This window comes from Bufo gargarizans, chromosome 5 (genome assembly GCF_014858855.1).
Source record: "Bufo gargarizans isolate SCDJY-AF-19 chromosome 5, ASM1485885v1, whole genome shotgun sequence".
NCBI classification, from domain to species: Eukaryota; Metazoa; Chordata; class Amphibia; order Anura; family Bufonidae; genus Bufo; species Bufo gargarizans.
Window position 1 is genome coordinate 46,925,490 of NC_058084.1, and position 24,705 is coordinate 46,950,194.

The 24,705-nt window shown below is 49.3% G+C and overlaps 1 pseudogene; it reads right to left on the reverse strand.

Annotated features, from left to right (window-relative positions):
- The window catches only part of LOC122939296, a 359,170-nt pseudogene that overhangs the window by 321,489 nt on the left and 12,976 nt on the right, over window positions 1-24,705 (reverse strand).

The window sequence follows — 24,705 nt, forward strand, 5'->3', positions numbered from 1 at the left end:
ACTGTCGGATATGAGCTACATCGTGAAACTCATTTCCGACAGTATATTCTAACACAGAGGCATTCCCATGGTGATGGGGACGCTTCAGGTTAGAATATACTGAAAACCTGTGTACATGACTGCCCCCTGCTGCCTGGCAGCACCCGATCTTAGGGCCGTGATCAGCACAATTAACTCCTCAGGTGCCGCACCTGAAGGGGTTAATTGTACTATCATATCCCCCAGAGATCAGGGCTGCCAGGCAGCAGGGGGCAGACCCCCCCCCTCCCCAGTTTGAATATCGTTGGTGGCACAGTGTGCGCCCACCATCGGGCCCCCCCCTTCCTCCCTCTATTGTTATAAATCGTTGGTGGCACAGTGTGCGCCCACCATCGCCCCCCCTCCCTCCCTCTATTGTAATAAATCATTGGTGGCACAGTGTGCGCCCACCATCGCCCCCCCCTCCCTCCCTCTATTGTAATAAATCGTTGGTGGCACAGTGTGCGCCCCCCATCGGCCCCCCTCCCTCTATAGCAGTAACAACATTGGTGGCAGTGTGCGGCCTCCCATCTCCCCCCCCCCATCATTGGTGGCAGCGTAGTTCCGATCGGAGTCCCAGTTTAATCGCTGGGGCTCCGATCAGTAACCATGGCAACCAGGAAGCTACTGCAGCCCTGGTTGCCATGGTTACTTAGCAATAGTACAATTGTAGAAGATTCATACTTACCTGCTTGCTGCTGCGATGTCTGTGACCGGCCGGGAGCTCCTCCTACTGGTAAGTGACAGTTCTTTAGCAATGCGCCGCACAGACCTGTCACTTACCAGTAGGTGGAGCTCCCGGCCGGACACAGACATCGCAGCAGCAAGCAGGTAACTATGAATCTTCTACTATTGTACTATTGCTAAGTAACCATGGCAACCAGGGCTGCAGTAGCGTCCTGGTTGCCATGGTTACCGATCGGAGCCCCAGCGATTAAACTGGGACTCCGATCGGAACCACGCTGCCACCAATGATCGGGGGGGGGGGAGATGGGAGGCCGCACACTGCCACCAATGTTGTTACTGCTATAGAGAGAGGGGGGCCGATGGTGGGCGCACACTGTGCCACCAACGATTTATTACAATAGAGGGAGGGAGGGGGGGCGATGGTGGGCGCACACTGTGCCACCAACGATTTATTACAATAGAGGGAGGGAGGGGGGGCGATGGTGGGCGCACACTGTGCCACCAACGATTTCTAACAATAGAGGGAGGAAGGGGGGGCCCGATGGGGGGCGCACACTGTGCCACCAACGATATTCAAACTGGGGAGGGGGGGGTCTGCCCCCTGCTGCCTGGCAGCCCTTATCTCTTACAGGGGAATATGATAGTACAATTAACCCCTTTAGGTGCCGCACCTGAAGGGGTTAATTGTGCTATCATATCCCCCTGTAAGAGATCGGGTGCTGCCAGGCAGCAGGGGGCAGTCTTGTACAAAGTTTGTAGTGTATTCTAACTAGAAGCGTCCCCATCACCATGGGAACGCTTCTGTGTTAGAATATACTGTCGGATATGAGTTTTCACGAAGTGAAAACTTAGATCAGAAAAAGCTTTTATGCAGACGGATCTTCGGATCTGTCTGTATGAAAGCAACCTACGGCCACGGATCACGGACACGGATGCCAATCTTGTGTGCATCCGTGTTCTTTCACGGACCCATTGACTTGAATGGGGCCGTGAACCGTTGTCCATCAAAAAAATAGGACAGGTCATATTTTTTTGACGGACAGGATACACGGATCACGGCCTCGGCTGCAAAACGGTGCATTTTCCGATTTTTCCACGGACCCATTGAAAGTCAATGGGTCCGCGAAAAAAAACGGAAAACGGCACAACGGCCACGGATGCACACAACGGTCGTGTGCATGAGGCCTTAATAACATTTCCTTGATTTTTCCTTGAATTTTGGCATGGGCTCCCACCCAAAAATCCAGCAGGTAGCCGTATAGAATCCGCCTCCCATTGTTTTAAATGTGAGGCCGTGCTGCCGTTCGTGTGGCCAGTGGTTTAAAGCCAGGACCTCGCAAAGACAGGGGGTGTACTTTTTCGGTGCGGTATCCACTTGCAGCTTCATTCAGTGTGGCTGAATCGTGAGCAGGTCCATGGAATTCAAATTATAAAACTACGGCATGCTATTATACTGCCAGTGTTGTAGCAGTAAAAGGCTATCTACACCTTTGGGGAGATTTTTTTTCATTATTGCATTATTCTTATTTTGAGCTAAAAATAATTTTTTTTAATTGGTCTTTATTTCAAATACGGAGCCCTTTTTTCTGTACAGGGCTGAGATTCTCTAATAGAGGGATCTGAATTTTCTCTCTGCTTCATCAGCTAGCTAATCTGACGGGCTCCTTGTCTCTGCTCTCTGACATTTTAAAGGGAGTCTGTCACCACAGTTTGCCATTCTACACTGCTTACATAGCACAGTAGCATAACTATAGATGAGTCAAATAGTACCTTTCTCCTTTTGTTTTGATGTTCACCAAAGCCAAAAACACTGTTTTATTCATATGTAAATGAAGGCTTGCAAGTGCCTGGGTGCGGCGTTCGGGCTGTATGTGCCCAGGCCGGTCTGTCTTCTTCTCACATAACCCCTCCCCAGCCTCTTGTTTGGTCCTCCCTGTAAGCCTCTTGCATCATCCAGTGTACTGGCCGAGATCCCACGAGTGCGCAGTTCACAGCCGGCCTGGGCATGCGCACTATGATGACCCTCATTTACATATGAATAAAACTGCAATTTTGCCTCTGTTGAACTTCAGAACAATACAACAAAGGTACCATTTGACCCATGTACATTTATGCTACAGTGCTATGTAAGCGGTCTATAATGTCAAATTCTGGTGACAGACGCCCTTTAAACACTCAAAGCTCAATCCTTATCTTACTGATAAGAATTTGGCTTAAATAAATGTTTATGATCTTAGTGGTTTAGAGATAAGGGTTTTTAGATACGGTTCACACAGCTTGAAAAAGAGTTAACCCTTGTGACAGAATGGCTCAATATCTTTTTAAAAGGCCAATTGAAAATATGATTTTTAGCCCAAAATGAGTAAAATTAACTCTTAACCCCTTCCTGACATATGATGTAATAGTATGACGTTATGGTGATCGTGCGGGCACCGGAGCGGTGCGTGCCTGATCACTGAAGGGGCCCGTCAGTCCATGATAGCCGGGCCCCTGCTGTATCTGCCGGCATTGCTGTAAAAGCCGATGCCGGCAGATTAACCCCTTCTATGCCATAGTCAGTGCTGACTGCGGCATAGTAGGTGCATGCGGCAGGTGAGGGAGTCCATCGGGTGCCTGCGCTGCTGTGGCGGGGACCCGATGGATGACAAGGCAGCACAATGCCATGCACAGGATGCCCATTGCCGTACACGGCATCAGGACCTGCCTTCTACGGGGCCGAGGAGATCCAGCCCTAGTCTCCTAGGCAACTTGTTAGTGTATTACTCTGTGTAATACACTAACAGGCAATGCATTACATTACAGATGTATTGTAATGCATTGCAGAGGGGATAAGACCCCCCAAAGGTTAAAGTCCCAGAGTGGACTTAAAAAAAAAGCCAAAAAAAATAGTTTTTAATAAAAAAAGGAAAAAATGCCCCTTTCCTCTGATTATATAATAAAAAATAGAAAAAAAAAGAAAAAAACACACACATTAGGTATCATCCGTAACAGACTGCTCTATAATATTATCACATGACCTAACTCCTCAGGTGAACACCGCAATAAAAAAAATAAAAACTGTGCCAAAAAAGTCATTTTTGTCACCTAACATCACATAAAGTGCAACACCAAGCGATCAAAAAGACGTATGCTGCTCACAATAGTACCCATTAAACCCTCACCTGACCCCGCAAAAAATGAGAGCCTACCTAAGACAATCGGTCAAAAAGTAAAAAAGCTATGGTTCTCAGACTATGGAGATACTAAAACATGATTTTTTGGGGTTTAAAAAAAATGCTATTATTGTGTAAAACTTAAAGGGGTTGTCCGAGCTATTTTTTTGTTCTTTGTATGTTTCTAACTAATCAAATGTAACAGCTTTACCATGCACTTACTGCATCTGTAGTTGCTCCTTTCTCAGATTTCACTGAGGGTCACATGACTTGTGATGTCAGCTCTGATGTTTCGTGCACAAACCTGAGAGAGCAGATAGGAGTCTGCACACCAGATGTCACTGTGCTGGCCACGCCCCCTTCACTGCTGTCTGCTCTCTCCCTGGATTGTTAACCCCTTCAGCTGCAAAGACTCAGGGCTGAAGACTTTACTGAGTAGCTGCAGGCAGTAAGGAGACAAATGCTGGGCACAGGAGCTGGCAGAGGAGTTCTGCAGAGCATTGTGCAAGAACGGGAAGGGGGAAGATCCTGTGTGTATCAGCAGTGTCATTATACAGCTGGGACCTGTAGTCCTACATATACAACATGCTGCTGAGTATCCCAGCAGTCAAACATGTCACTCAGGGCAGACTTATTCACTCCCTTTGCAGAGCAGGGGGAGGGGCAGAGATTGTTGTTATTGCAGATAAACAAAGGGCCAGAAGAGAACCAGGGAAGTGATAAAATAGCATTATTTTTTACCTAAAACTTGCTTAGCTCAGTTATATATTGCCGCCCATCAAATTTAGGCTACATGCGCACGAACGTTGTTTGTTTCTGTGTCCATTCCGGGTTTTTTTGCGGATAGGATGAGGACCCATTCATTTCCGCAAAAAATGCAGACAGTGCGCCGTGTGCTGTCCGCATCAGTATGTCCGTTCCGTAGCCCCGCAAAAAAAAAAAATAGAACATGTTCTCTTCTTGTCCGTTTTAGGCATTGTTACAATGGTGCCGCAAAAAAAAAACGGATGGCATACAGATGTCATCCGTTTTTTTTTTTTGCGGACCGCAAAACACATGGTGGTGTGCATGTAGCCTTACAGTGCTATATTTTTTTTTTCATAACTCGGACAACCGTTCATAACGACCTGCTCTATAAAAATATCACATGACCTAACCCCTCAGGTAAATGCTGTAAAAATAAATAAATAAAAACTGCCAAAGAAACCAATTTTTTGGTCACCTTGCCCCATAAAGTGTAATAATGAATGATCAAAAAATCATATGTACCCAAAAATGGTACCAATAAAAACATCAACTCTTCCTGCAAAAAATGAGCCCCTGCACAAGACGATCGGCAGAAAAATAAAAAAAATATAGTGTTCAGAATATGGAGACACAAAATAATTATTTTTTCCTAAAGATGCTGTATTATGTAAAACTGAAACAAACACAATGAAAGTAGACATATTTGATATCATTGCGTCCATAAAAACCTGCTCTATAAAAATAGCACATGATCTAACCTGTCAGATGAACGTTGTAAAAAGCAAAAAATAAAAACTGTGCCAAAACAGCCATATGTGCCCGAAAATAGTACCAATAAAACTGGCACCTTAGCCAGTAGTTTCCAAAATGGGGTCACTTTTTGGGAGTTTCTACTGTAAGGGTGCATCAGGGGGGCTTCACATGGGACATAGCATCTAAAAACCAGTCCAGCAAAATCTGCCTTCTAAAAACCATATGGCGCTCCTTTTCTTCTGCGCCCTGCCGTGTGCCCTTACATTCGTTTACGACTACAGGTGGGGTGTTTCTGTAAACCGCAGAATCAAAGTAATAAATATAGAGTTTTGTTTGGCTGTTAACCCTCTATGTGTTAAAGAAAAAAATTGATTAAAATGGAAAATCTGCCAAAAAAGTGAAATTTATAAATTTCATCTCCATTTTCCTTTAATTCTTGTGACACACCTAAAGGGTTAACAAAGTTTATAAAATCAGTTTTGAGTAACTTGAGGGGTGTAGTTTTTACAATGGGGTCATTTATGGGGGCTTCCACAATGCAAGCCCCGTAAAGTGACTTCAAACCTGAACTGGTCTTAAAGTAGGTTTTGGAAATGTTCTTAAAAATTTTAAGAATTGATTCTAAAATTCTAAGCTTTCTAACGTCCTAAAAAAAAATATGACATTTACAATATGATGCCAACATAAAGTAGACATATGGGGAATGTTAAGAAATAAATATTTCATGGTATCACTTTCTATTTTAAAAGCAGAGAATGTAACCAGGGGCAGGTGGCGCGTGCTTCCTTTGCAGCACCCCCGGCAACTTGCGCAAGGAGAGGGGCAAAGACGTAGCCTGCGTCCTCGTCTCCATGACAGCAGGCGAGCAGCAGGGGAGACGAGAGCCGATAATGATGATCGGTGCTCGGCTGAGTTGGGCTGCTGTGTCACGTGACGCTGGCCACGTCATGTGACTCACCAGCCAGGCCTATTTAAACAGGCAGCCTGCTGGCCACAAATTGCCTGTGAATAAGGTCTTTCTATACTCCTGTATTCCTGGAATTGTGTTCCTGAATCCTTACCTCGGCTCTGCTCATTTGACCTCGCTTCCTGCTCATCCCCTGTTGCTTGTCGTGATCTCCTGGTACTGACTTCCGGCTTGTGTTTGGACTCGTTCTTGTTGCTCCCTTGTACTGATTTGACTTCCTGGTATTTGACTTCGGCTAGTTTGACTTGCATTCTTGTTCTGTTTGTCCTGTCTTTTGTTTTTCCCCTGCACTTATTTAAGTTAGGAACTGCCGTCCAGTTGCACCCCGTTACCTAGGACAGATCTTGCAAGTAGGTAGGGGCAGAGGCGTGGGTGGCAGTCAGGGGTGCACACTTCCCTACCCCGTTCGTGACAGAGAAATTTAAATTTTGAAGATTTGTCAATTTTTCAACATTTTTGGTAAATTTCTGATTTTTTCATAAATAAAGGTGAAATATATTGACTCAAATTTATTACTGGCATGAAGTACAATTTTTCACGAGAAAACAATCTCAGAATGGCTTGGATAAGTAAAAGTGTTCCAAAGTTATTACCACATAAAATGACACATGTCATATTAGCAAAAATCGGCCTGGGATTTAAGGTAAAAAAGTGGCCTGGGATAGAAGGGGTAAACTGCCTCCAAAGGTGTACATAGCCTTTAAGTATAAAATGTGTAACACAGCATGCTCTGAATGTAAATTACCAAGGAAGAGTCCTTCAGGATCCAATGTCAGTGCAGTGAAGCGATGGGCACTGGCCTCAGCTTCTGTGCGCTGCAGGCACCAGATACCACCGGACTCTTTTTTTGGTCATTGACATTTAGTGCATGTTCTTTGGACATTTGACAAAACCATGTCAAGAACACGAAACCGCGCTGACACGCTGGTAGTTTTGTGTACAAAAAAAGCTAATCATATATCATATAGTACATTGCAATCTCTTTCTAACAAAGCTAGAACCAGCCCTGTATCTCGCATGGAACCAGAGATTTTACCATTCATTGCTCCAATTGCTTTGCTAGATTTATTTCAAGATGGCAGCCCATGGGGTGTGTCCTTTCTGCTGCAGCTCTCACCCTATCACAACTATAGGGGGTGTCCTTTTTGCTGCAATTCTCTCCCTTCAAGGGCTCATGCACACGACCGTTGTTGTTTTTCATGGATCTGTTGTTCCGTTATATGAGTTTTTTTTTTCCTCTGATTTAGGTCCTCTTCCGTTCTGTTATTCCACAAAACATATCTGTATGGTTTCCGTATGCGATCCGTTTTTTGAGAATCGGAAACGGAAACAGTAACTTATTAATCACCAAACACATGAGCAATATGGGCTGTGCATAGCATTTCTACACTATGGATCCGCAAAATACGGATGCAATATGGATGACATACGGATGTGTTCCTTATTTTTTGCGGACCCATTGACTTGAATGGGGCCCCGGACCGTGATTTGCGGACAATAATAGGACATGCACTCCTTTTTTGCGGAACGTAAATACGGAAACGGAATACACACTGAGTAACTTCCATTGTTTTTGCGGACCTATTAAAATGAATGGTTCTGCATACAGTCCGCAAAAAAAAACGGAACCGAAGCGGAAAGAAAATATGTTCGTGTGCATGAGCCCTAACTGGTACAGTTTCTAACAGTAGATAGAGCGGAAGGCAGTTGAAGGATAGAACTGAGCATGTGCGACCGCCTCAGCGATGTTATTGAGGAAAAGAACTTAGGGCTCTTTCACACTTGCGTTGTCCGGATCCGGCATGTACTCCACTTGCCGGAATTACACGCCGGATCCAGAAAAACGCAAGTGAACTGAAAGCATTTGAAGACGGATCCGTCTTCAAAATGCGTTCAGTGTTACTATGTCAGCCAGGACGCTATTAAAGTCCTGGTTGCCATAGTAGTAGTGGGGAGCGGTATACTTACAGTCCGTGCGGCGCATGGATGACGTGCCATGTGATCACGTCATCCATGCGCGTGGGGCGCCCTGACGTCACTCTGGAGCGCCCTGGGAGCCGCACGGACGGTAAGTATACTGCTCCCCCGCTCCCCACTACACTTTACCATGGCTGCCAGGACTTTAGCGTCCCGGCAGCCATGGTAACCATTCAGAAAAAGCTAAACGTCGGATCCGGCAATGCGCCGAAACGACGTTTAGCTTAAGGCCGGATCCGGATTAATGCCTTTCAATGGGCATTCATTCCGGATCCGGCCTTGCGGCAAGTCTTCAGGATTTTTGGCCTGCTGCGGTATTTTCTCCAGCCAAAAAACCTTCCGGTCCGGAACTGAAGACATCCTGATGCATCCTGAACGGATTGACTTAATAGGATGGAAGAATTTCCTCCGGCTACAAAACCTACCCTGTTACCCACCTTAAATAACCACACCAACACTTAATTGCTTGGTGAAATGACCATGATGGCCAACGCATGACTGCCCGCACTCCCGATCGCTTCCGGCACCCCGCTCCAGGCACCCCGATACAGGCACCCCGATCCGCTCCAGGCCCTGCGCCAAGCACCCCTGCTCCCACGTGCAGCGTCCCCCAGGCGGGCACCCCTCATCTGTGGCTCAGCAGCGACGGGTCACACGTCCTTCACATACCCAGAGCAGCGGTCACGCCGGCCGTCGGCTCCTCAGTGCAGCTCACTGGCTTGCTGCGCTCCAGCAGGCCCTGGCTTGATAGAGGGCGACACCTACAGGCCCATACTGGTACTGCAGTCCAGGTACAGGGCTCCTTGCTCAGGCACAGTGGCTAGGTACTAAGGCAGGACAAACAAAAAAAAAATATATATATATTTGGGATATGTTTTAAGGATCAAATATAAAGAGTGCTCCAAAAAGGGGGGCTGACCACGTCACTTTGCGCACGCAGCCGGGCCGCCCGCTAGCCCATACGGCGAGTCAGGGGGTTGGTTCGGGCGCAGTCGCAATAATCCGGTGGACAGCAAAGGAGCGGTGGCAGGAGTGAAGGGTCACCCAGTCACCGTGCGCTCACTCACATGTCTGTCCTTGTTTATTCAGGTCCACAGGTGGTTGGCTAACTTACGATACTGTGGGGTTTGTGGCTGTCATGGCCGCCAGGTGAGTCAGGGGTGGTGCAGGCGTGGGCCAACCCCCTCCTTTTCTCCTGCATAGGCTTGGGGGACGGGGGATGGTGGACTATTATGGCCAGGCCTCTGGCGCATCTCTTACAGGGTGGCGCCTACAGTCGTGGCCTTTGGTGGGGGGGGGAGAAGAAAAAAAAAAAAAAAAAAATGGTATAGATAGGAATGTTGCTTTGCCAGGTCTGTCACGACTACAGACTCCTTATAAAGCCCTGCCACGACTGCAGGCATCAGTCTGTCACGACTACAGACCCGCTCAAAAGCCCTGCCACAACTGCAGGCAACAGTCTGTCACGACTACAGACCCGTTATAAAGCCCTGCCACGACTGCAGGCATCAGTCTGTCACGACTACAGACTCGTTATAAAGTCCTGCCACGACTGCAGGCATCAGTCTGTCACGACTACAGACCCGTTATAAAGCCCTGCCACGACTGCAGGCATCAGTCTGTCACGACTACAGACCCGTTATAAAGCCCTGCCACGACTGCAGGCATCAGTCTGTCACGACTACAGACCCGCTCTAAAGCCCTGCCACGACTGCAGGCACAAATCCGTTACGACTACAGACTCGTTATAAAGCCCTGCCACGACTGCAGGCATTAGTCTGTCACGACTACAGACTCGTTATAAAGCCCTGCCACGACTGCAGGCATTAGTCTCATGTCAACAGACTCGTGAGGTAATACTACCACGTCTACAGGCGATGGTCCGTTACCGCTACTCCCGAGGTAGGGTCCCCTCACGACTACAGGGGCCAGTCGGTCACATCCACAGACTCGGTCGCACTCCCGTTGACTACAGGCACTGGGGGGGCATCTACAGGTAGTTGCGTCACATCTACGCACGCGGGTCAGCCACGGCCTGGGGGGTCAGCCTTCTCGGTCACAGGTAGGTCCGGTCAGACCTCAGTCTCCCAGCGGGTTCCAGTCACAATAACCAGCCCCTAGGGGGGGCACTCCCGCGCCGGCGCATAATGCCAGGGAGCTATGTGGCTCCCCACGCGGCACACGATTCAAACCGGCGAGGGCCGGGGCTCACGGTAAAGGAAGGGCTCCCTCTGATCCGGTGCACATCGCCAGGGAGCGGCGCTGCTCCCCACGTGGTACGAGTGTCCAGCCGGCGGTGGGTCGGCCCTGGCTGAGGGGGGGGGGGGCTCCCCCGCACTGGTGCACTCTGCCAGGGAGCAGCGTGAGCTCCCCAGGCGGCTGGGGGTAAAGGTGCTGGACACCGTTTCCCCGCTCCTCATCTTCAATAAAGTCCCCGGGCCGTTAGGTAGGCAGGGATCGGGGGAAGGAGTACCAGGCTCGGTCAGGGGGAGCAGATCATAGGCGGTGGCTGGCTTCCTGCTGCCGGCCGTACAGAAGGTTCCAAGGGGGTCATTTAGGCACAGGATGTTAGTTAGTCCGTGCAGGTGACCTGCGTTATACCATGCTCTTCATGCTCGTACTCAGAGCTGTGCCCATACTGGAGCTGCGTAAGTGGTTTATAGTTAAAAAAAATAAATAATTCAAACCACAATTAGAGTCTTTCACGCATGGCTTCTCCGTTTTAGGTGTACACATGTGACTCCACCATTAGAGTCTCTCACACATGGCTTCTCCGTTTTAGGTTTACACATATAGTCCGCCATTAGAGTCTTTCACGCATGGCTTCTCCGTTTAGGTTACACATATGACTCCGCCATTAGAGTCTCTCATGCATGGCTTCTCCGTTTTAGGTGCACACATATGACTCCACCATTAGAGTCTCTCACGCATGGCTTCTCCGTTTTAGGTTTACACATACGACTCCTCTATTAGAGTCTCTCACGCATGGCTTCTCCGTTTTAGGTTTACACATATGACTCCGCCGTAAGAGGCTCTCACGCATGGCTTCTCCGTGTTAGTTTTACACATATGACTCCGCCGTAAGAGGCTCTCATGCATGGCTTCTCCGTTTTAGGTTTACACATATGACTCCGCCATTAGAGTCTCTCACGCATGGCTTCTCCGTTTTAGGTTTACACATATGACTCCACCATTAGAGTCTCCCACGCATGGCTTCTCCGTTTTAGGTTACACATATGACTCCGCCATTAGAGTCTCTCACGCATGGCTTCTCCGTTTTAGGTTTACACATATGACTCCACCATTAGAGGCTCTCACGCATGGCTTCTCCGTTTTAGGTGTACACATATGACTCCACCATTAGAGTCTCTCACGCATGGCTTCTCCGTTTTAGGTTTACACATATGACTCTGCCATTAGAGTCTCTCACGCATGGCTTCTCCGTTTTAGTTACACATATGACTCCGCCATCTGAGTCTCACGCATGGCTTCTCCGTTTTAGTTTTACACATATGACTCCGCCATTAGTCTCTCGCGCATAGCTCCGCCATTAGTCTATCGCGCATGGCTTCTCCGCTTTAGGTTTACACAGATGACTCTGGCATTAGAGTCTCTCACGCACGACTTCTCCGTTTAGGTTTACACATATGACTCCGCCATTAGTCTCTCATGCATGGCTTCTCCGTTTAGGTTACACATATGACTCCGCCATTAGAGTCTCTCGCGCATGGCTTCTCAGTTTTAGGTTTACACATATGACTCTGCCATTAGAGTCTCACGCATGGCTTCTCCGTTAAAAAAAAAAAAAAAAAAAAAAAACTAAAAATTTTCCACTTTTTCTTTCAGGTTTGTCCAGGGGCAAATCGGTTGCCAATGCCAATTCCTCACCAGGCCCAGCTGCGCTGGGACTAGTCTCTCATCTCACCATAGCTAACAGACTGATGGCCAATTCCTTGGCCAGTAATACCCTGAGGGCTTACAAGACAGCTTGGCGCCTGTTTCAGAAATCTGAACACCTACCCGGCTGCTGGCCGGGGGGACTATCACTCACCTATTGGGCTTCGTCAGGTTTTTTGCCACTCTCAATTAAACCTGTCCTATAGCACTGTTAACTATACCTGGCAGGTATTCAGCACATTCGGGTTTAGTTAACAGGTTCAGGGGTCGATCCTCTCTCGATCACAGGACATTCCTTCCACAGGGGCGTAGCAGCTGCGGCGTCCATGCATAAGGTACCAGTACATGTAATCAAACGGTTGGGTCGTTGGAGTTCCGCGTGTTCCATGCGTTATATCCCGGATCCTTAATACAAAATGTCACTGGCTTTCCGAGTTTTGGTTTTGTAGTTTCTGTTATCAAAGTCTTTCAAAACTCCTATGCATGGTTCTTTTGGCCCCTTTAGGCTACCCTTCGATAAGCAGTTCCGGCATAACTCTGCTGCTTCTAGGTAGGGGGGGGGGAATATAGGCTTAGGTAGGGGACCCTCTCGTAATGAGCCGATCCGAGCACAAGTGGTAGGCAATTAAAGAGTGCCGTGTTTGTGTGAGGGGAGGCGGGGCTTTAATTATTTAAACCTGGCTCTCCTGCCCCCACTTGTCGGTTCGAATGCTTTCGACCCACCCAGAAGCCCTCCCTTCTTCTCAGGACTCATCATTGGTGTGGCCCCCTTTAGGCTACCCTTCGATAAGCAGTTCCGGCATAACTCTGCTGCTTCTAGGTAGGGGGGGGGGAATATAGGCTTAGGTAGGGGACCCTCTCGTAATGAGCCGATCCGAGCACAAACAAACCATATGAGATGCAGGCTCCAACATGTCCTGCACCTCTTAACCATTGTATTGCTCCCCAGGATCCTATTTCCAGCAGCCACCAACGGCCACCGGTGACACCTCACCTGTGGGCGTCCCGCCACACCCTAACGGCCGTCTCCAAACCCTCCTGGATACCTAACGCCCACATGTCCATGCCCACATCATTCAGATGTACACCATCATCTCTCAAGAATTGAGGCGACACCGCCTCCAACTCCCGATGACGCACAACAATACCACCCTGCCTGTGAACAAAACGCCCCACCTCCTTATTCAACTTCGCCCGGGCTTTATTTATCCGCTCCACCGACCTGGCAAACCGCCAGCAACGCCTCGCAACCACCTCCGACCATACGAGCAACAAATCCGGAAACTCAGACAATAAGCGCAGCACATCCAACTTGATATCCCGAATCACATCCCGGGAACGCCGCACGCCCAAGTCGTTGCCTCCAACATGAAGCACCAAAATATCAGACGGCCGATCTAAAATGGCGTTAACGTGAATTTCAGGCAAAACCCGCCCCCAAAGGAGCCCACTCAAACCAATCCACCGAATTAGCAATTCCTCCGTCGGGAAACCCAACTGGCGTCCATTCCTTCTAACATCTGCCCAGTAGACGTATGAATGCCCGAAAATCCATGCAAGACAAGGCGCTGCCCCTAAAACAAAAAACAAAAAATAAAACAAAATAATTGCGTCAACACAGCCCAACACAACACATCCCGTCAGCAACGACCCAACCCGCCAACAATCACAACAGATGAGGCCGAATATATGAGTGAAAACAATCCGACTCCCAACGCCCAATACGTTTAATAACCTCCTCCCCAAGACCCCACCTGGCCGCCTCAGTCGCTGCCCCTATCCGAAACGAATGAGAAGCATATTCATTAACGGGGAGACCCGCTGCACCCAAACATTTTTTAAAAACAGCAATAAATTGAAAGCGTGATAACCGCGAACCGTCCCGGTGAACCAACAACGAACCCCCCACATCAGGCCGCACGCCCAAATAATCCTCCAAACAACGCACCGGACATAGCAAAGACCCAACCAAAGGCCTGAGCCACAAAACCGCACCCCTGCCCACCTGATCCGTTTTCGACTTGCGTATTACACACCGCAAACCACCATCTCCCAACCAAACATCCTCCCTCAACAAACCGCCACCACCCACACGACTGGCGGATACCAATTCCAAAATCCGAAAGGCTTCGAAAAAGGCCAACGAAAACGCCGCCCTAAACAAAAAAGCTTTAAATTCCGACACACAAACCAACCCTGCCATCTCCCACAATACCTGTAACACAGCAAAGGAAACCGGACGTCTAGAGTCCCTACGAATCGCTCCCCGCAGATAACCTTTTAACGCCTGCCGAACCACAAAACACCGAGACACATCAGCAAGTCCCCGCAAGCGCAACCAGAAGGCAACAGCCACCACCCTCTTAGACGCCACAGAGAACGAAAAACCTTCAGCATAACACGAACCTACCCAAAAAACCAACAACGTCCTAAATTCATCAACCGAACTACACCCCCCAACCCGCTCTACCAGCTCCTTCCACAACAACCACACCGACGAATAAGCTGACCACGTACCTCTACTGAGCGACTGCCCAATCAGGTCCGCTGACACCCCAAGGCCACGCTCCAGAGCCACTGGGGACAGGGTAACCCCTGGACTTCGGCGCCCGGCGCCAAGCTGCGAAAACGATCCCACTGAAAACGAGAAAGGGAATCCGCAAGTAAGTTATCTACACCAGGGACATGCACCGCAACAAAACATGCATTTAATTGCAGCCCCCGCAACACCAAATGCCTGAGCAAATTCAACACCGGCGGAGAATTAGCCGTCTGGCTATTAATCGCCTGCACTACACCCATGTTGTCACAGTAATAACGAACCCGCCGATTCCTGAGCCAATCCCCCCACAACTCTGTAGCCAAAACAATGGGAAAAAGTTACAACAATACCAAGTTGCTAAGGAAACCAGCCTGTTCCCACTCCACCGGCCACGCACCCGCACTCCATTGACCCTGGCAAAAAACACCATATCCACACGAACCCGCGGCATCCGAAAACAACTCCAAATCCATGCTACTAATCGCTTCCTCCATCCACATAGACCGCCCGTTATACTCTCCAAGAAACTTCTCCCACACCGCCAAATCCTCCTTTACCGCAACAGGTAATCGCAAATAATGAAAAGGGGCGACAACCCCCGCCGTAGCTAATGCTAAATGCCGGCAAAAAAAAACGCCCCATCGGCAAAATCAGCAAGCAAAGTTCAATTTTCCCAATACAGACTGAACCCGCCTGAGCTGAACCTTCTTGGCTCTCCGCAGAAAAACAATCTCCTCCAACAAATCAGACACCTTGCTGTCCGGTAACCGACATTCCATGGCCATACTGTCAATCTCAATCCCCAAAAACGTCATAACCGTGGAATGCCCCTCCGTTTTTCCCTCGGCTAAAGGGATGCCAAACCTCGCAGCCACTTGCTCCATCGTATGCAACAACACAGGACACACCCTTGAGCCGGCTGGACCTAAAAACAAAAAATCGTCCAAATAATGCAGCACCGAATTCCAACCAGACTCCTGTTTCACCACCCACTCCAAAAAGGAACTAAACGATTCAAACAGCGAACAAGAAATTGAAAACCCAGTAAATGCAAACTATCCGGGTGTATGGGCAACAACCGAAAAGCAGCCTTAATATCAGTCTTAGCAAGCAGGGCACCCTGCCCGAAACGCCTAACCTACCGCACCGGCGCATCAAAAGACGTGTATGACACGGAGCACAACTCATCCGCTATGCCATCATTCACCGACCCCCCTTGCGGATAGGACAAATGATGAATAAGCCTAAACTTATTGGGCTCCTTCTTAGGCACCAAACCCAACTGGGACACCCACAAGTCCGGCAAGGGACGCTCTGTAAAGGGGCCCACAACCCTGCCGGCCGCGACCTCCTTCTCAATCTTATCCCTCACCACCTCCGGATGACGCAACGCAGAGGACAAATTCCGCGCTGACAAACACGGCACAACTGAACTACACGGGATCACAAAACCCCAAGTAAACCCTGCCAACAACAACAGCCCAACCTCCCTATTTGGATAACTCTTTAAATAGGGCTCCATCTCTCCCACCCTCACCGGAGTCACCCCTCTTCTGCACAGCCTCGGGTCCCTTACCCCTCCCTCGCTTGAAGCAACGCGACCAACTATGGGAGCCACCGCAACCGGAACACTCGTGCTTGTACCGGCAATCTGACAAGAACCTGCAATATCCCTCGTTATACTGCCAACAACAGCCTTTTCTACCTCCTCCCTGCGATTCAGAGGCCGAGGGACCCCCGGCCGTTTCCCGAAAGGACTGAGAACCACCCCTAGGCGCCGCCATCAACCGCATCCATAGACCAATGTCCTTATGATCCCACCGTATGCTAGGCCTGACCGCCTTCCGCTGCCGGAACTGCTCATCATACCTAAGCCACGCCACACCCCCATAAGTCCGATGAGCCTCCCCTATCGCATCCATGTAGCAGAACAGTGCCGAGCAATGTTCAGGCGATTTTTCCCCAACCACACTGGCCAAAATCGCAAAGGCCTGAAGCCAATTCTGAAATGTACGTGGGATCAACCTGTACCGCCTCCTTTCCTCCTCCTCTTTCTTACTTTCATCCGGCTTCCCCCAGTCCAAATTAAATTTTTCCAAAGGAAGCAATGAAAATATTTTGACATATTCATCCCTCCATATCTTCTCCCTAATTTCCTGTTTCAAATGAGCCCCCAACGGCCCCTCAAAGCACACATAAATCTCCCCTTTTGCTGCGTCCGCCAACCGAACGCCATCCCCCACATCACCTCGAACCCCAGCCCCTGAGGCCTGCACACCACCTGCGACAACACTATCCCCAACACCAGCCGAACCTTGCACCATCCCCTGCTCCAAAGTCCCCACTGCCTGCGCAGGCGCCCAAACTGACGCCGGGGATGCCGGCGCCCCCGACCCTAACCACGACAGCAATGACAGCATCCCAGACAGTACCTCCCGGGCCAAAACATCAGAACCTCCCCCACTATGCGAAACTTTCCCCCCAACTGGCCTCTGACACAACGTCATCTCACCTGGCTGTCCCCGGACAGATCCTCCGGCAGCCGCACCTCCGCCCACAGACATCTGCACTGGCGAGCTCGCTCCACATGGCACGGCGTCCTCCCGAATCGAGTCATCCCTTCCGCCTGCCGCGACATCCTCTCCAGACTCCAATTCTCCGTCTTCTAAACACAACGCCTCCGCCTCCTGGCGCTGATGTGAGGGAAGGGTAACAATCCTAACCCCAGCCGGGCGGGCCTCATCATCTGGCCGCAGTTCTAACATCCCTCCAGCCTCCACAGAAACAGACTCTGCAGCCGTCCTGCCACAAACCGCCCTACTATGCCGCCGCTCAGGGGGCGGGGCCACATCATTATCCCCGACATCTGACCGGCTGTAATGCCGCCGACCCACCACATGAGGCCGCAACGCACCCGCATCCAAGCCAGCCGCGGCGCTCCATCCACCACACACTGAAGCTGCCGGCTCGGATCCCTCTGCCGCAGCGCCGGAGACACGATCGCATCCAAAGCAGGTAGGCCCAGGCCTCTGGACGACCCGGCCGCGTTACTTCTTCCAGCCTTAGGTGAGCTCCTCCTGGCTCTCCCCCGACGCGGACCATCTCGCGGGGATGCCGCCGCCTGAGAACGCTCCCTACCCCTAGTTGAGAAGGAGACGGGTCCAGGGGAAGCCTGACCCTCTCCCGCCGGCCCGCCACGCGATACTGAATTCCTCCTGCTGCGCCTGGGGGTCCGAGTGGCCACGGACACCTCAGACCGCAGCGGAGGGTCCCTGGCGGGGCTTCCAATGCGTCGGTGGACCCGGGGGCTAGCTTCTGGGCTCAAGCGCTCAGGGGGGACAGATCTCCTGGCCCTGACCGCGCAAGCTAATGCAACCGGAGGGGAAGGGGGGTGAAGGGCAGCCTGAATTGACTGCTGCAAGAAATCCACCCCATGTACCTCTACAGCGGCCCGCACCGACGCCAACAGCTCGTCCAAAGAGGCCATAACCTTACAATCACGCTGGCTCTGCTGCAACTAAAATCACGCTGGCTCTGCTGCAACTGGCCCGACGCCCCTCCTACATATCTTATATACCTCCCGCCGAAAACCCAACTCCTCCCCACCTAACTCAAACCAACCCCTAAACATACCACTCCAGGCACTTTAACCCTCTCCTAGCCTACAGTCTTCACCCTAAGTCAGTCCGCCCTGCACTATAGCTGCGCCCCGCTCCGTTGCTATTATTCTCTCCATTCAGAATGCATTAGGATAAAACTGATTAGGATTCTTCCGGCATAGAGCCCCGACGACGGAACTCTATGCCGGAAGAAAAGAACGCAAGTGTGAAAGAGCCCTTACAGCAGGTGGTGCTACACAAATCTTGAGTAGGGTTGAGTGAACCCAAACTGTAAAGTTGGGGTTTGTATCGAACTTTAGGATTTTCGGACCCCGAACCCGAACATTTCAGTAAAAGTTTGAGTTCGAATTCGGTGTTCGATGATTTAATTGCGCCTTTTGAAAGGCTGCAGGGCAGCCAATCAACAAGCGTTTAACTCGTGTGCCCTTAGAAGCCATAACAGCCATGCCTACTAATGGCATGGCTGTGATTGGCCAGAGCAGCATGTGACCCAGGCTCTATATAAGCTGGAGTCACGAAGCGCTGCACGTCACTCAGCTCTTACTAGTGTAGGGATAAGATGCTGCTGCTGTGAGGGAGAGATTAGGAGAGAATCTGATATCAGAACTTGTTGTTAACTCTGCGCTCTGCGATCAACGGGAATTTTTTTTTTTGTGCAATGCAACAATTTTTGTACCCTGCCCTAAACCCAGTGACACAGAAAAATAAGTTTTATCCGTCTGTTAGGTGGGCGTCGGCGGCCCTTTTTTGCAAGTGCAGTGCACCAGCACTGCATATGTGCCAGGGACAATAATTTAATCCTTTTCTTTTAGTTCAATGGGCAACATATACCCATTTTTTAAGTGCACCTGCACTGCATATGTGCCAGGGGAAGGGAAAATAATATAGATAATCCGTCTGTGAGTTCAGGGACCCGGGGGGGACATATTAAATTTTATTTCTGTAAAGTACCCCTGTGCTGCATATGAGAGTGTAATTAATTCAGTAAATCCATCTGTTGGATTCTGGGAGGACAGATTATTTTTTTTATTTGCTAAAAAAGTACATTTGCGTCCTGCACTGCATTTGTGATAGTGAAAGAAAAACAATCTATCTGTTTCATTGTGGGTAAAAAATCATATTTTGGGGGGGGGCATAAAATACCTTTGCAGCTTGCACTGCAAATCTAATAGTGAAAAAAAATCTGTAAATACAACTTGGACATTGTGGGTGAAAAAAACACTTTTTTTGGCCATAAAGTACCTTTTCGGCCTGCACTACAAATCTGTTAGTGAAATAAAATCTGTAAATCCATCTGTTTCACTGTGGGTGAAAAAATCCATATTTTATTTTTCCATAAAGTACCTTTGCGGCCTTTGTTGCAAATCTGATAGTGAAGTATAATCAGTAAATACAACTTGCATATTGTGGGTGAAAAAATTATCTTTTTTTCTCCATAAAGTACCTTTGCGGCCTGCACTGCGAATCTGGTACTGAAATATAATCTGTAAATCCATCTGTTTCACTGTGGGTCAAAAAAACACTTTTCTTTGGCCATAAAGTAACTTTGCGGCCTGCACTGCAAATCTGATAGTGAAATAAAAATCTGTAAATCCATCTGTTTCACTGTGGGTGAAAAAAATCATATATTTTTTTTTTCCATAAAGTACCTTTGCGGCCTCCGCTGCATTTCTGACAGTCCATTAAAACCGTTAAATACTGCTGTTATATTGTTGTTTGAAAAAACACCCTTTTTGGGCTAGATAGTCCATTTGCAGCCTGCACTGCATTTCTGACAGTCCACTAAAACCAGTCAATACTGCTGTTACATTGTTGGTTGACAAATTCACATTTTTTGTGACCGTGAAGTAATTGTATTAAATTCTCCTGTCACATTGTTGTGTGACCTCAAGAAATGTTTTCTCTTTATGACACTGGCACAACCTTACTGTCAGTGAACTTAATTGTTGAATATTGGCCATTACATTGTTGCCTGACATAAACCATCTGTTAGTTTGGTGGGTGAACGCAAAGAATGAGGAGAGCGTCAAATAAGAGCATCAAATAACCCTGGTCGTGGTGCTACTGTTGTTGGTGGAGCTCCTGTTACAGGGAGAGGACGTGGTCGATCTGTGCCAGCTACACGCACAACTAAAACACCTTCCTCAGGTGCGAGTAGGCGACAGAACCTTCAGCGTTATTTGGTAGGCCCGAATGTCGCTATACGAATGGTGAGGCCAGAACAAGTACAGGCGATAGTAGATTGGGTGGCTGACAGGGCATCCAGTTCCCTCACATTGTCTCCCACCCAGTCCCCTGCTGAAAGATTAGAGTTGGCACCTGCAGCCCATGGCCATCAGTCTTTCACCTCACCCCCTTGAAAATCAGCCAAGCAGTCTGAGCCCCAAGTCATGCAGCAGTCTCTTCTGCTTTTTGATGACTCTGCTAGGAGGGTTTCCCAGGGCCATCCACATAGCCCTGCCCCAGAAGTGGAAGAGATTGAGTGCATTGATGCCCAACCACTTGTGTTTCAGGATGAGTACATGGGAGGACCACTGCAGCAGGTTTCGGATGATGACGAAACACAGGTGCCAACTGCTGTAGTTTTTTTAAGTGTGCAGACCGACAAGGAGGGCAGGGGTGAAATCTGGGTGGAAGATGATGTGGAGGACGATGAGGTCCTCGACCCCACATGAAATCAAAGTCATGCGAGTGACCTGTGTAGTTCGGAGGAAGAAGCAGTGGTCGCACAGAGCCACCTGCACAGCAAAAGGGAGAGCAGGGTGCAAAAGCGGAGCGGCCATCCCCTAGACAGTACGCCTGCTACTGCCCACCGCACCAAGGGACCGAGCACACCAAAGCCAGCTCCAAGGAGTTCCCTGGCATGGCAGTTATTCAGACAATGTGCTGACGACAAGACACAGGTGGTTTGCACACTTTGCAATCAGAGCCTGAAGCGAGGCATAAATGTTCTAAACCTGAGCACAACCTGCATGACCAGGCATTTAAGTGCAAAGCACAAGCTGCAGTGGAGTAGACACCTCAAAAACCAAGAAAGGTCTCTGGTTCCTCCTGCTTCCTCTTCTGCTGCAGTCTCCACCTCTTTATCCCCCTCTGGAGTGACAGTGGCACTTGCCACCCCGCAAACAGAGGATGTGCCAGCAACGCCACCACCTCGGTCACCAAGCATCTCCACAATGTCCCATGGAAGCGTTCAGCTGTCTATCTCCCAAACACTGGAGCGAGAGAGGAAGTACCCCCCTACCCATCTATGATCTCTGGCCCTGAATGCCAGCATTTCCAAATTCCTGGCCTTTGAAAAGCTGTCATTCCGTCTGGTGGACACGGACAGTTTTAAAAATCTGATGGCGGTGTCTGTCCCACAGTACGTTGGGTCCAGCCGCCACTACTTTTCCAGGTGAGCCCCTGCACAACCAAGTGGGGGACAAAATCCAGTGTGCACTGCGCAACGCCATCTGTGGCAAGGTCCACCTAACTACGGATACGTGGACCAGTAAGCACGGTCAGGGACGTTATATCTCCCTAACAGCACACTGGGTAAATGCAGTGGCGGCTGGGCCTGAGGCGGATAGCAGTTTGGCGAATGTCCTTACACAACCGAGGATTGCAGGGCGTTTCTCTTTGCCTCCTGTTGCTTCCTCCTCCTACTCTGCTATCTCATCCTCTACCGCCTCCTCATCCTGTCAGCGTAAAACCTTTACCACCAACTTCAGCACAGCAAGGGGTAAATGACAGCAGGCAGTTTAAAAACGTATCTGTTTGGGGGACAAACCCCACACCGCGCAGTAGCTGTGGACAGGCATGGAATACCAGACCGATGAGTGGTTGGTGCCAGTGAGCCTCAAGTCTGGCCTGGTGGTGTGCGATAATGGTCAAAATCTCGTAGCAGCTCTGGGCCTAGCCGGTTTGACCCACATCCCTTGCCTGGCACATGTGCTGAATTTGGTGGTGCAGAAATTCCTGAAAAATTACCCCAATATGTCAGAGCTGCTGCAGAAAGTGCGGGCCATCTGTGCATGGTTTTGGTGTTCTCACCCTGCTGCTGCTCGCCTGTCAGCTCTGCAACGTAACTTCGGCCTTCCCGCTCACCGCCTCATATGCTACTGGAGAGACTGTGCGAGCAGCAGCAGGCGATAGTGGAGTTTCGGCTGCAACACGCACGGGTGAGTCGCTCTGCGGAACAGCACCACTTCACCACCCATGAGTGGGCCTCCATGAAAGACCTGTGTGCCTTGTTGCACTGTTTCGAGTACTCCACCAACATGGCCAGTGCCGATGACGTCCTTCTCAGCGTTACTATCCCACTTCTATGCCTCCTTGAAAAAATGCTTTGGGCGATGATGGAAGAGGATGTGGCACAGGAGGATGAGGAAGAGGGATTATTTACCAGGGTTTCAGGCCAGTCATTCACAAGTGGCTCTGAGGGTGGGTTCCTGCACCCACATACGCCAGGTACACAATTGTCCAGCCAGGGCACAGTTCTGGAGGATGAGGAGGTGGAGGATATGGAGGAGGAGGAGGAGGAGGAACCGTGTTCACAGCAGGGTGGCACCCAGACCAGCTCATGGGCATCACTGGTGAGTGGCTAGTGGGATACAGAGGACACAGACGATACTCCTAAAACAGAGGACAGCTTGTCGTTGCCTCTGGGCAGCCTGGCACACATGAGCGGTTAAATGCTGCAGTGTCTCCGCAACGACCGCCGAGTTGGCCACATTCTAACTTGTGCTGATTACTGGGTGGCCACGCTGCTGGATCCCCGTTACAAGGAAAACGTACCGTCCTTAATTCCGTCACTGGAGCCTGATCGGAAGATGCGCAAGTACAAGCGCACGCTGGTAGACACGTTGCTGGTGGCATTCCCACCTGACAGCGGAGACACAGTGGCCGCACAAGGCGAAGGCAGAGGAGGAGTAAGAGGTCGCCAACGCAGCTGTGGCACCGCCAGCACCTCAGAAGGCACGGTTAGCATGGCCAAAATGTGGAAAAGCTTTGTCAGCACGCCACAACAACCAGCACCACCAGGTGAAATGGAATGTCTTAGTAGGAGGCAGCATTTCAGACACATGGTGGAGCAGTATGTGTGCACACGCCTACATGTACTGAATGACGGGTCTGCCCCCTTCAACTTCTGGGTCTACAAATTGGGCACATGGCCTGAGCTTGCCCTTTATGCCTTGGAGGTGCTGGCCTGCCCTGCAGCCAGTGTATTGTCTGAATGTTTGTTTAGCATAGCTGGAGGGGGTTATAACAGAGAAGTGCAGCCGCCTGTCCACAGCCAATATGGACAAGCTCACGTTCGTTAAAATGAATCAGGCAGGGATCCTACAGGACTTGTCCGTACCTTGTGCAGAATAGACATGTATACCGGCCTCACCCAGCCATTTTTGTACTCCAGCGCACTTTCTCTTTGTTTTTGTTTTTTATATTTTCCAATGTTTTGAGGTCTACCCAAATTTAAACAAAAAATAAATAAAAATTAAATAAAATAAAAGACAAAACCAAAAACCAGTGTTGGCTACCTCCTCCACCGCCGCTTCCACCTACACCGCCACATCCACCGCCCCCTCAACCTCCTACTCCATATGGACCTCCTTCTCCTAGATCAAGATTATTATTTTTTATTTTTACGTATTTTATGTTATTTTAAGTTGTTTTCCTATCCACGTTTGTTTGCAGAGCACTTGCCATGCTCTTAACCACGTTTTGCTTCTTTTTGCAGCCTTCTAGCCCTTTCCATGGCTTTTTTAGAGGCATTTTAGTGCTCCAAAGTTTGGGTCCCATTTGACTTTAATGGGGTTCTGGTCACGAACTCAAACTTTTTTGTAAAGTTTGGCTGAACCCGGCGAACCCAAACATCCAGGTGTCCGCTCAACTCTAATCTTGAGTAATAGTTTTTTTACAATTTTTTTTTTTACATGCAGTTACACAAGTATTCAGATCCAGGTGCTGGTTTGAAAAATGTAGCATATCTTTGTGTGACAACCCCTTTAAGTAAATGACTTACCTGAGAACTCTGACATTTTTTCCATTAGAACTTAAAGCAGTATTACTGCCATAGACGTCAGTAAAGATTGTGCCTGTGATTGTGATCAAAGAACCTGAAAAAATGAACAAAAAAAAGGGTTGAGATTAACTATAAAACCCAGTCCACGTTACCCTATAGTAATTGGTCATCTGGTTTAGAAAACGTATTTTTAAATGCCCTTTTAGGACATTTCAAGTATATAGCATCTGATTTAGTAGCCAGAAATGTAGGAAACTGTGTAATGCTTTATTTCCCCAGTGGTGGCGCTGCAGGAGATGAAAGAAACTGTCTTTGTTGCCCATAGCAACCAAATCTCA